At 41.6% G+C, this 13,070-nt stretch overlaps 1 protein-coding gene across 1 annotated transcript in view; it reads right to left on the reverse strand.

The window, feature by feature from the left end:
* Positions 1-3,703: 3,703 nt before the first annotated feature.
* CEP128 (centrosomal protein 128) overlaps positions 3,704-13,070 on the reverse strand; it is a 144,176-nt gene continuing 134,809 nt past the window's right edge. Inside the window, exon 25 of the mRNA XM_075103641.1 lies at positions 3,704-3,792. The gene's annotated coding sequence lies outside the window, so the exon portion shown is untranslated. The remainder of the gene's footprint in view (positions 3,793-13,070) is intronic.

Genomic DNA, 13,070 nt, shown 5'->3' on the forward strand with positions numbered 1-13,070 from the left:
ACTGCTAGCAGTAGGCCAAGACTCCAGTGGTCATAGGAATTGTTAAGGAAAACCACTCTTATACTGCACAAAACAATGGACTTCCAGAATTGCTAAGTTTGCAAAAATGCGGACTATTCAGGATCAGACAAGGATGAAAACGCTTCCAGATAGGCAGAGATGCGAACTGATTTAAGAGCCCAGTAGCATTCAGCAGCAGCTGATATTCTGCAGATTAAATTTTGTGTATGCTTGAACAAAACTGTGGGTGTATTGTAGGTTTGCCCGTGCACTGTAGTGTCTCACAAAAGGTAATTCATTCTGTGTTAGAGCAGCCTGTTGAGATCCAAAAAAGATTACATGGGCTTTGAATTCCAGTATAAAACAACAATCCAAGATAAAACAGCAATCTTCTACTATTCAATAAAAAGGTGTAGCTGCAGTTACATACCTGATTAATCTAGGCTACTTTAGGGAACAGGGAACATCGCTCCTCCCCAACTTCATTCAGAAACTCAACTTTGAAGAAAGCAGTTTTGCTAGGCCCCAGGTGTATTCTGTCCATTCATTCCCTTCGAGAAACTGAATGAACTAGTCTCATTTATTTTATTAGCCAATCTTATCTGTTCAGTAGAACAGCCCTGGTTTCTCCGCAAAAAAAAAAGTTCTCTTGACACTAGGATGCGTCTAAGGGACGGATCCTCCATCAGAGGTCATGGGATCTCCGTTTCACAAATTATCTTCCAAGTGCCACAGAAAATAGCCAGACGTGTCCAACCTCCCTCCAGTAACTAACAACTCCAATAAATCTTTCTTCATTGTTAAAAAATTCCCATCTAGATGGGATCCTTGCTGCTGAAGTACTTGCAACATATCAGGCAGCCACAGCAGAGACTGACCAGGGAAGAAACAACTTGAATGTTTTATTTTCTACATTCATTTTAGAAGAACACATTTTATGATAAAAGAAAGGTCTTCAGGAGACAAAATCTCTTTTACTATAGTAAGAATTAGGTCACTTGAACTAGAAACTTGCAGGAGACATACTCAAAAGGGTGACTACACCCACACTGCAGAACTCTTTGCTGAAGGATCTTATGGATGCTAGAAGTTCATACACATTCAAAAAGTGTTGGCACAAATTCATGGAAGCAAAAAGAAACCTCGAAGCTATTATTAAACACAAGACTATCATCACAGGCTGAGGAGCTCCATGAAACAAAAATTGTTAGGTGCTAGGAAAATATCCTTTAAAAAAACACCATACATTTGCAGAAATCTCAGTTCTGTTCCTTGATACCTGGAGACAGGTTTCTAGATTAGATGAAAGTTTTGTTTGAATTGTACCACTGTTCTTGGGGTTTACATTTTCAGAAGAGTATTGCCTTACTTTGCATTCAGGTACTTTATAACAGAGCATTTGAACCTTGGGCAGTCTGCTTTGAGCTCAGTTCTTGCCCAGAAATGTATGATGAAAGTTGGCTAAATCAGGTGTTACTGCCAGCCAGTGCCAGCTGTAGCCATAGCATCAAGACACTTCAAGCTGGTAGTGATGGAACATGTGGAATAGCTGGAACTGAGCAAGAAAGGTTTCCTTCATGAATCTAACCAGAAAGCTCTCAAAGAAGCTGGCACATACAACTTTCCCTGGATTATCAAGAAGCTTCCTTACCAGAGGGATTATGTGCATGTTAAGTAATGAAGTGATATCAGGAAGGAAAAAAAAACACCTCTCTAATCAATTTGTGACTAATTAGGTGCCTTCTGGTGGAAGAGGAGTACCTGGCTCCTCCAAGGACAGAGGCTGGAGTTGAGAACGGGAGGCAGGGAAGATAATTAGGGGAAAGATTAAAATGGCTGGCAGAGAACGAACAGGAACAAGCAAATGAATGAAGATGGATAGGTCCATGTAAATAATCCAGCTGAGCAGGAGGCTTATGTACTGAGACCCCGAGGTAAAGAGTAATGAACAGGACAGCTCCAGGATTTGGCCTGCTCTGAAAAGAGATGGAATTCTGAAAAAGAAAGAGCTTGAAGACATGGCATGATGGGGCCTTGAGTCAACCAGGGATGGAAGGTGGATGATCATAAAAATCAACCTAGAGCAAATTCCCCCTCCAAGACTACAAGGATTTTAAGGAGGAAAAAAAGAGGTGCTGTCAGAACACAAGTTAGAATAACTATCCTTTCTAGAAAAAGAGAAATCTTAAAACGTTTATGTAAAACAAAGTAAGATTAAAAGCATCCCTGAAATAATTTCCTTTTGTCCACAAATTAGTCCTTTCTTCCAGGCTTTGTCTCAGACCAGCAACATGGTAGTTTTCTGAGATACAACAAATGATGCACAGTCCCTCCTAAGTCCCCAGGAATGTTTATTTCCACCACCTCTCAGGTTTGTCTGTTCCCTCCTTCTCTATGCAATGTCCTATTTTCGCTTCTTGCTGAGCAATTCCTCTGTGTGCCCCACCCCACATACTGAACACTTCTCTGCCTAAACACACTCAGTTACTCCTTGGGGAGAAGTCACCTTCCTGCCTTTCTCCAAAGGTTCCTGTCCCCAACAGTCTCTTTTTAAAGCAACATGATGTATAAACTCAAACAAATAAAGCAAATGTGACCCATTGCATGGGGATTATAAGACAAAAGGATATGGGAAATGGAAAGCTGCATGTGCCCTGAGGGTAAGATCAACAGATGAGATGCCAAGAGAGAACTCACAGGAACTCTGAAAGAATGACCAAAAACTTAACCATAAAATCTGAAAACCTATTCTCCTAACTTGATTTATGCTGGTAAATCTTGTTATGTCTGTATTGAGTGGATGTCCTAAAGGTTGAGTTTATTATATTTCTACCACAGAATGGAGCTTACAATAAACTAAGAGAAATAACACTGCATTTCTAGACAGGGTAGATGTGGGGAGAACTTTTGGAACCATCTCTTAGCAAAGTCATAGTATAGTTTGTTCCAAGGGACGGTAAGGAAATCATAAGCAGCACTCACCTCTGTCACTGTTGTTGGTTGCAGCAGTCTATGCTAGATTCAGTGTTATATGTAATATTGCCTGTTTGGAAGTTATCACAAAATCGACTATTAACTGCCTTGCACGTTGCTGTAGACAGACTGTTTCAGAATTCTCAGCTCCTGAGATAAAATCCAAATTTTTATTTTCAGCATTGCCTATTGTTCTTATTCCACATTTCTTGGGAATCTTTTGTAGACCCAGTCTTCTATTCTGGTTTGGTTCCTATCTGAATTTGAGGTACCAGGAGGTACGCAGGGCCAGGCCAGGAAGAAACACCACTTCATAGTTCTGTGGGTTCCCACCTTATACACCAAGCATAAGGTGAGGTCCATACTACTGACCTAGGGCCAGCTGGAGCTTCTGTCTGAAGACAACAAATGCATTTTCCTGAGACTACCAATAAAATTCCTGTGAAACCAATCTGCCCACTCTTCATAACAACCTACCTTCCTTACTCTTTGAAAAATCTTCTTTGAGCTGTAATGGTGCGTATAGCCAAGTGCGTCAGAGAAGTGATTGACTTGTCCTCATAGTCATCCTGTCTTCTGGAGAACCATTGGTGCTTCCAGCAGTGGTTTTCAGGCAGCCTTTTCCAGACAGTATTTGCTGCTTTTTCAATTCTACCTAAGGATCACATATTCTTAAGGTATCCAAAAGAAGACTAGAATAAACTTCTTGTTTTCATCTGTAAAGGAGCCTGCAGGGTATTTTTCTGCCATCATAAGACCTCTATTGCCAGGGGATGCATCTCAAGCTGGTCTCCATTAGCAGCTGTAGACTGGTACCTCCTTCAAAAGCAATGAAGAAATGCCCCGTTACTTTGGGACAGTACAGTAGTCCATAACGCCATGCTACAGGCCACCAATACAAGACTGCCCTAATTAATGCTGATCCCCATCCCCAATTTCCAGTAGTTCTGAAATACCTTTCTGCCATACCTGGGAGAATTCTATAACTGTCATGGTTTAACCCCAGCCAGCAACCAAGCACCACAGAGCCACTCGCTGACTCCCCGCAGTGGGATGGGGGAGAGATTCAGAAGAGTAAAAGTGAGAAAACTCGTGGGTTGGGATAAAGACAGTTTAACAGGGAAAGCAAAAGCTGTGCACAGAAACAAAGTAAAACAAGGAATTCATTCACTCCTTCCCACGCGCAGGCAGGTGTTCAGCCATCTCCAGGAAAGCAGGGCTCCATCATGCCTAACGGTTACTTGGGAACACAAATGCCATCACTCCAGATGTCCTGCCCTTCCTTCTTGTTCCCCAGCTTTATACACTGAGCGTGACATCATATGGTCTGGGATATCCCTTTGGTCAGTTGGGGTCAGCTGTCCCGGCTGTGTCCCCTCCCGGCTTCTTGTGCACCCCCAGCCTCCTTGCTAGTGGGGCAGTATGAGAAGTTGAAAAGTCCTTGACTCTATGTAAGTACTGCTCAGCAACAACTAAAACATCAATGTGTTATTAACATTCTCATCCTAAATCCAAAACACAGCACTATACCAGCTACTATGAAGAAAACTAACTCTATCCCAGCCGAAACCAGGACAATAACCCAGTCTTTAGGAAAGATGAGTTGAAACAAAGTAATACAATATTTGCATCAACATTTCTATATTTACAAGCTTTTTGAAGGCACCTGTAGTAAGTTTTCTTCTTTTTGTGGTATTTAATAAAATGGGATCCTGGTACGTAACTAAGTGGTTTAGTAATGTAAACCCCATAAAATAGGATGTTCCTGGCATTTTTTTTCCATTATGAATTCCTAAGACTATTTATTTATTTTTGTAACTCTTTCTTCTTATAAAGTGCCGGCAAAATTCCATCATGTTCCCTCTGGAGTACCTGTGACTTCAGCTAAGCACTGACCTCAAAAAACATTTGAAAATGTAATGTAACTGCTTTGCTTTCACTATGTTCATTGGAAGCTGCAGATGGAAATAAGAAACACTGGAAATAAACATCACTAAGAAGTTGATGAAAGCAAGGTAAATGTACAATAGTTTAGAAGTTGCACTGTATAGAGGGGACACCTATAACAATTTTTCAGTTGTTTTTCTTTTTTACTTCTTTAAAAAAATCTGGCAAAACCCAGTATCATAGACTTGAGGCTGCCCTTTGTTCCACTGCAAGGTAAAAATACCAGCCAACATACATTACATAAAACAAACAAACAAACAAAAAACCAAACTAAAACAAAATGGACTTGTACTTGATATTTGACCTTCAGAAGCAGTGGGAAGACTTTGAAAATAATAGTTTGTTTGGGTAGTGTTTTTTTTCCTTCTTTTTAAAACCACTTAAAAACATGTTCATACTCACACATTACCAACTACAAATTCATCTTAGGGAAAATGGTGTAAGAAATCCAAGCAGTTCTGGAATTAATGAAGCCAGGTTTCCTATGGCTCCATGCCTTACAGTGGAACTGCAATACTCTGTGGCTGGTGTCACTGCCAGAATTTTGGTTTTTCAATAATGGGATGGTCTACACAGCACCAGGCCTTCTGGCGTTGGATGGGATTAGTCTTTCTCAAACGGGGAAGAGGGTTGTTGCTCATGAGCTAGTGGGACTGATTAACAGAGCTTTAAACTAGACTTGAAGGGTGAAGGGGATTACATCAGGCTTGCCCATGACAAGCCATGGGATGGCATGCCAAGGTTTGAGGGATGGGGTGCTAGCAAGGGCCCAAGGGCCCTCAGCCTATTGCTTTGAGACATGCTGGGTACACTGGAGCCCACCTGAAGTCGTCCAGAGATGAGCCATGGGCTCTTGAGGTAATAGGATCAAACAGGGAAACACCAGTGAAATGCCTCAAAGGAATTAAGGTGTTCCTCTAAAAAGGTGACACTACTGATAGCATAGCTGAAGTGCCTGCAGTGTGGACAACAAACAGGAGGAGTTGGAAGCTACTGTGCTGCTAGAAAGCTATGACCTAGTTGCCATTACTGAAACTTGGTGGGACAAGTCCCATGACTGGAGTGCGTCTATCAATGGCTACAAGCTGTTCAGAGGGACAGGTGAGGAAGGAGGTAACAGAGAGGTTGCCCTCTATGTCAAGAAATGGATAGATTGTGAAGAGCTGTCTCTGAAGAATAGCCATGAGCAGGTTGAAAGCTTATGGGTAACAATTAGAGCCCAAGCCAACAAAAGGAACCTCGTGGTTGATGTTTAGTCAGGCTGCCCAGTCAAGCCTTCTTACTCCAGCTACAGTAGGCATCGTGCTCTCAGGCTCTCATCCTGCTGGGGGACTTCAACCACCCTGACATCTGCTGAAAAATTAGCGCGGTGAGCTGTAGGCAGTCCAGGAGACTCCTGGAGTGCATTGAGGATAACTTGTTAAGCCAGGTAATAGACAGTCCTGCCAGAGGGGATGCTGTTACATAGGCCTGTACAGAAACTAGCCTGTACATGCCTCACGCAAGTGAGCTATCAGAGATGTCAAGACTGGAGGCAGCCTTGGCTGCAGTGACCAAGCATTGATGGCATTCGCAGTCCTGAGGCATATGGGTCAGAAGAGTAAAGTCAGGATGCTGAATTTTAGGAAAGCAAAGTTACAGCTGTTCAAGGAGTTAGTCCTAACCCCGGGCGTTAGGACCACCTGGGAAACTGCACTCAGGGACAATGGAGCAGAACAGAGCTGGCAGATCTTTAAGGACATTTTCCATAGAGCACAAGAACTCTGAATCCCCGTGTGTAAGAAATCAGGAATGGAAGGCAAGAGACTGGCACGGATGACTCAAGACCTGGTGGTTAAACTGAAGAGCAAGAAGGAAATGCACAGGCCGTGGAAGCAGGGACAGGTATCCTGTGAAGAGTATAGGGATGCTGCCCTGTTGTGTAGGGATGGGATCAGGAAGGCCAAGGTGCAGCTGGAGCTGAATTTGGCAAGGGATGCAAAGAACAAGAAGGGCTTCTATAGGTATGTCAGCCGGAAAAGGAAGGTTAAAGAAAGTATACCTTCCCTGATGAATACAACTGGCAAACTGGTAACAACAGATAAGGAGAGAACTGAGGTACTCAACAACTTTTTTGCCTCAGTCTTCACTGGCAAGCTCTCTTCCCACGCCTCTCAAGTGGATGGACCACAAGACAGGGAGTGCAGGAGCAAAGTCCCTGCTGTTGTAAGAGAAGATCAGGTTCATGACCACCTGAGGAACCTGAACATACATTAAGTCTATGGAACCTGACAAGATGCATCCCAGAGTCTTGAAGGAATTGGCTGATACAGTTGCCAAGCCACTCTCCATGATATTTGAAAACTCATGGCAGTCAGGTCAAGTCCCTGGGGACTGGAAGAAGGGAAACAATGTACCCATTTTTAAAAAGGGTAGAAAGGAGGACCTGGGGAACTACCGTCCTGTCAGCCTCACCTCTGTGCCTCAGAAGACCATGGAACAGATCTTCCTAGAAGCTATGCTAAGGCACATGGAGGACAGGGACATGATTCAAGTCAGCCAGCATGGCTTCAGCAAAGGCAAGTCCTGCCTGACCAACCTAGTCACCTTCTATGATGGAGCGACTGCATCAGTGGACAAGGGAAGAGCTACTGATGCCATCTATCTGGATTTCTGTAAGGCTTTGACACAGTCTCCCACAATATCTTTCTCTCCAAATAGGAGAGATATGGATTTGATGGATGGACTATTTAGTGGGTAAGGAATCGGCTGGGTGGTCACATCCAGAGGGTAGTGGTCAATGGCTCAATGTCCAGATGGAGATCAGTGACAAGTGGTGTCCCTCGGTGGTCCATACTGGGACCAGTACTGTTTATCTTAATCAATGACATAGACTGTGGGATCAAGTGCACCCTCAGCAAGTTTGCAGATGACACCAAGCCAAGTGGTGCAGTTGACACACCTGAGGGACAGGATGGCATCCAGAGGGACCTGGACAAGCTCGAGAAGTGAGCCTGTGGGAACCTCATGAGGTTCAACAAGGCCAAGTGCAAGGTCCTGCTGGCGGTTGTGACAACCCCCAGTATCAATACAGGCTGGGGGATGAAGGGATTGAGAGCAGCTCTGTGGAGAAGGGCTTGGGGGTACTGGTGGATGAAAACCTGCACGTGAGCCGACAACGTGTGCTTGCAGCCCAGAAAGCAAATCGTCTCCTGGGCTGTGTCAAAAGAAGTGTGGCCAGCAGGTCGAGGGAGGTGATTCTGTCCCTCTGCTCTGGCAAGACCCCACCTGCAGTTCTTTGTGTGTCCAGCTCTGGAGCCCTCAACACAGGAAAGACACGGACCTGTCGGCATGGGTCCAGAGCAGGGCCACAAAAATGATCAGGGGGATGGAGCACCTCTCCTGTGAGGGCAGACTGAGAGAGTTGGGAGTTTTTACCCTGGAGAAGAGAAGGCTCTGGGAAGACCTTATTGCAGCCTTTCAATACTGAAAAAGAGCTTACAAGAAAAATGGGGACATAATTTTTCGTAGGGCCTGAAGCAACAGGGCAAGGAGTAATGGCTTTAAACTAAGGGAGGGTAGGTTCAGACTGGATATAAGGAAGAAATGCGTGTGGTGAAACACTGGCACAGGCTGCTCAGAGAGGTGGTAGGCGCCCCGTTGCTGGAAACATTCAAGGTCAGCCTGGACCGGCCTTTGAGCAACCTGGTTGGGTTGAAGATGTTCCTGCTTATTTCAGGGGGGTTGGACTAGATGACCTTTAAAGGTCCCTTCCAACCCAGACCTTTCCATGATTCTATGAATACCCTCAAGCTCCTTCTCCATTGGTACTAGTGAAAGACCATATAATTCATATATAAGCAATGTGATTAAAAATGTGGACCAACATATGCAATTACAGATTTTATTATAGATTGTGTATATTATATAGTTATATTACAATTATAGTTTAATAACCAAATCAATGGCCCTATGTTTCAGAAATCAGTTCTGTGAGACACAGGAAAGTTACATACCTATGTCAGGTATATAGAGTGTAGGACAGCTCTACATTCATATCAGTCAGGTTCTCTGTTGCATTTCCCTGCCCTGATTGCTTTTGGACTGATCTATCCTTCCTCCCACAGAGAAAGCAGTGCAAAAAACACAACATTGATATGAAGAAAGAATTTCATACCCCAGTGAAATGCCAGAGGGTAGAAAAAGTGTATGTAACAAATCAAACTGAAATTCAGCCAGAACTTCCAGGTTAAATCATGGATGCTGGCAAAAACTGTTGAGAAGTCTATCAAGAAAAGTGATGGCCAAAATCCTTTTGCATTTTTTTAAAAAATAATGTCAGCTGAGAGCTATTCCAACTTAATAAGTTTTAGGCCAACCGATCCCTAAAACCCCAGAAAATGGGATTAGCAGTGGGCTAGCAGTAGCTGGAGCCAAAGATCACTTTTTACATCCAATAAAAAGATATCATTAGTTAATGTCAGCTACTAAATGTTCCTTTCAAACATCTTTTTTTTTTTTTTTTGATGGAAAAATGTATTCAAAATATATTTCTGTAGAATAGCATCTATTTGCTCCAATAAAATATAAAACATTCCAAGTACAATTTGTTCTTGATGCTGTTTCTGTGGCATCAGTGACTACTCTTATTCATGTACTGCTTGTGTGTACAAAAACTTTTAAGTTCATGATTTCTGTTGACGTAGCTACAGGACACTGTCAAGTATCAGCTACCTTTTCAACCTTACTGACCTTAATTTTACACAAAAAATTAGAACCAACATACTGATGTGTATTAGGTTTGTGTGGCAAGGTTTTGGTAGCAAGGAGGGCTATAGGGGTGGCTTCTGTGAGAAGGTGCCAGAAGCTTCCCCTAGCTGACTGAGCCAATTGCAGCCGGCTCCAAGATGGACCCACCGCTGGCCAAGGCCGAGCCCATGCGCAATGGTGTTTGCACCTCTGGGATAACTTATTTAAGAAGGGGGAAAAACTGCTGCACAACTGCAGCCAGAAGAAAGGAGCGATAATATGTGAGAGAAACAATCCTGCAGACACCAAGGGCAGTGAAAAAATGGTCTGAGAAGGGAAAAAGGTGTTTGCCATAAAACAACTGCAGATCACAAAACGATGTAAAAGACATGCAAAACCTCTTAACTCCAAAAGGAAAGGGAATAGGTAAATGAGGAGAACTGAATTAGTAAAATAATTACAGGCTTTCAATGAGTGATTTCTCAGGATATAAAGAAACTGTAGTTTGGCCATCTTGTCCTGAGAATCCAGAATTAGAAAACTTGTTTATAAGGAATGACGCAATGCATATTATTTTATTTTTGGTTTTACTTTGTATTTTAAAATATAATGCAAGGCTTTGCTTTTCCATGAAATGCTTCCATAGAAATCTAGCTCTGTGGAACTTTCCAGCAACAATGATTTTTGTTCCATTAAATACTGTGATGGCTCAATCTCTTTGCACGCTTAACTGCATCCTGTTCCACTGACTCCAGTGGTGTCTTTTATTTAAGGTAATAAAGACCTTACCCTAGAATCCAGATGAAGCACACATGGGTAGACCCCACCCTGCGGGTGGACATGATGAACCCCGCCTGACTTGTATCTATAATGCAGGCATATGCACCTAAGGTACCTGCCTGGTTTCTCTTTTTACTAAATGGAGAACTAGTCAATATAGTTAGAGCATCTCGCTGCAATTCATTTGACCAAACCCTGGGTGTTTGCTTTGGGGTGACATGAATGATGCCATAGATTCCAGGTACTCTGTTGACTACAAAGGGAGGTTCATTTAGATGGTGGCATGTGTTTTGTACAAACCCAAGTTCAGTCAAATGAACCTCATTCACACTCTGTAAGAGACTACAGGCCTTGTCCTGTTCAAGGACACCTCTGGAAACATGCAGTGATTCATGGTCAATGTAAAGACACACCCCTATTGTAACACTAGAATATGTTGCCAGATTTATTTTTTTTGGTTCATAATAGCAAACAAATCTTTTACGCAAATAGGTGTTTTAAACACACACCTTTGAATAAAACTACTGATTCTTACCTCGAAACTACCATCTTACTTTTTAAACAAATTTTATAGTAGAAGAAAGAAAAAAAAAATCCAAGAATGCATTTTTTGTTCTTAGAGGCAAGTTAAAAAGCAAAATTGAGGAGCATAAATCCACATCACACATCTATATTTCACACAAAAGAAAAAAGATCAATTACATAAAACGGGTCTTTACAAAAGTCTGGCAGTGTTAGGCAAATGAATACAGATGCTATGCACTGCTTGGAAAAATAATTTATTTTGTTAGCTTACAAAAATGTCAATGTTTCATGTTACACTTTAAATTATGAGTACAGCTAGCAACTTTGATCCTGCAAAGGTACTAACTATCTCCTGAGATGCAATAAACACTTGCAACCTTGCTTTCAGAAATAGCCTGGAGTAAGTCCCAAGTCAGCAAACAGTAATGAATTCTGATATTTTTGTTACTGCCTCATTGGCTAACATTTTGTATTCAGATTGCAGAAAGTAGGTACAAATGTTGACATTAAATTAACATATGAACTTTCCATGTAACGCCTTGACTAAACTTAAACATACCTGCAGAGTCTGCGTCAAGCTACCAGTTTGCAGCAACATACTCATAGCACAATAGACAGCTTTCATAAACTTCGCACTGTAATCACTTGACATGATCTCAGCACTTTGTATTCTTATTGGTACTTATGCTTTATACATGAGATTTGATTCTGGCTTCATATTGGTATAAATAAGGCATAGTCACTCTTAAGTCAACACAGCCACCCAACAATAAAACTGGTGTGCTGGTGTGACACAGGAGTCAGACCTCACACGTGTCAGTGAGTAGCACCAATTTCACAGGTTGACAAGGACCTGTGCTTCGGAATAACATGGTAACAAGCTTATCTTGTTATACTTCTACAATGCTTTGCTCCTCAACCTGCAAGAGGTGTTCCGAAAATGCAAATTTTAGACTTACTTTTATGTGCATCCATGAGATTCACTGAAAGCAATAGTCAAGCAGTCATTTGGTTGGAATGGTTGATCTTAAGGGTCTTTTCAAAATTAAATGATTCTATGATTCTGCATTTTTTAAAATTCATTATGCAATTCTTAAGACAGCTGAGTTGGTTCCCCCTTGCACGCCCTGAAGATGGCAGATAAAGAAAAAACCTGCAATGCAAACACCTTGGGAAGCTATCTTGGAACAAAAATATCATAGGACAAAAAAAAATGTATTAAGAGAATGTCTAACAAATAGTCAAAACTGGTTTTATTTTGTGACTCTCTTGTTAAAAAAAGGAAGTCTATCAATAGTGTTCGTATTCAGATGTAAGGTATAATTAGCTTGTGCCTACACGTATGAAGATTCCCATTTTAGGTACTTCATGAATTACTAGGTTTTCTTGAAAAACTGATGTGAAACAAAACATTTAGTGGTGAGCGTGAAGTACAATTGATATACCTTAACAGATGAACTCTCCTTTGAGGTTTAATTATTTTGAAAATGCAGTAGTAGCCCATATTAGAGTGGACAAAGAGCTGCAATATTTCTAAATTTTTAAAATTTCATAAGCTTGTATTGATGCCATTCAGAAGTACAGCGGTTTTCATTATGTAACTAAATTTGGTTTAGTCTTCTTGAAAATCAAAAGTACTTATACCAGAGCCCAAATCAACTCAAAATTCCATTTCTCAGATTTTGAAAAAGGAAATCTAAAATAGAAAAATGAGGTAGTGCCAAATTATTCCAAATGTTTACAGTTTGTTATGAAATTATTTTTACAAGATCCTGGATTTTTCAGTAAGTATTTGTTTCTCCCCAGACCAGCATATATTGTACACTTGCAGGTCTCCAAAATGCAATGAAAGTAGGCTGAGAAAATATTTCTCCTCCTTTTCTCAAACTCAGCGTGCAATTGTAACTCCACCAATATTAGAGATGAGGCCTCTGCTAGCTTTAGTACAGTCAGGATTTCTAAGCATAAAGGATTAATTTCCTTTCTGACCAGTAAAGTTTTACAGTATATGAACACGTTTACGCCTGTCTATGTCTATAAGAAAGGTATGTAATTATGTGAACAGGACTACAGATGACGTCTGCATAGCAGTAAAGGTCTGAACACACGTTTACATT

Source organism: Phalacrocorax aristotelis, chromosome 9, assembly GCF_949628215.1.
Source record: "Phalacrocorax aristotelis chromosome 9, bGulAri2.1, whole genome shotgun sequence".
Taxonomy (NCBI): Eukaryota; Metazoa; Chordata; class Aves; order Suliformes; family Phalacrocoracidae; genus Phalacrocorax; species Phalacrocorax aristotelis.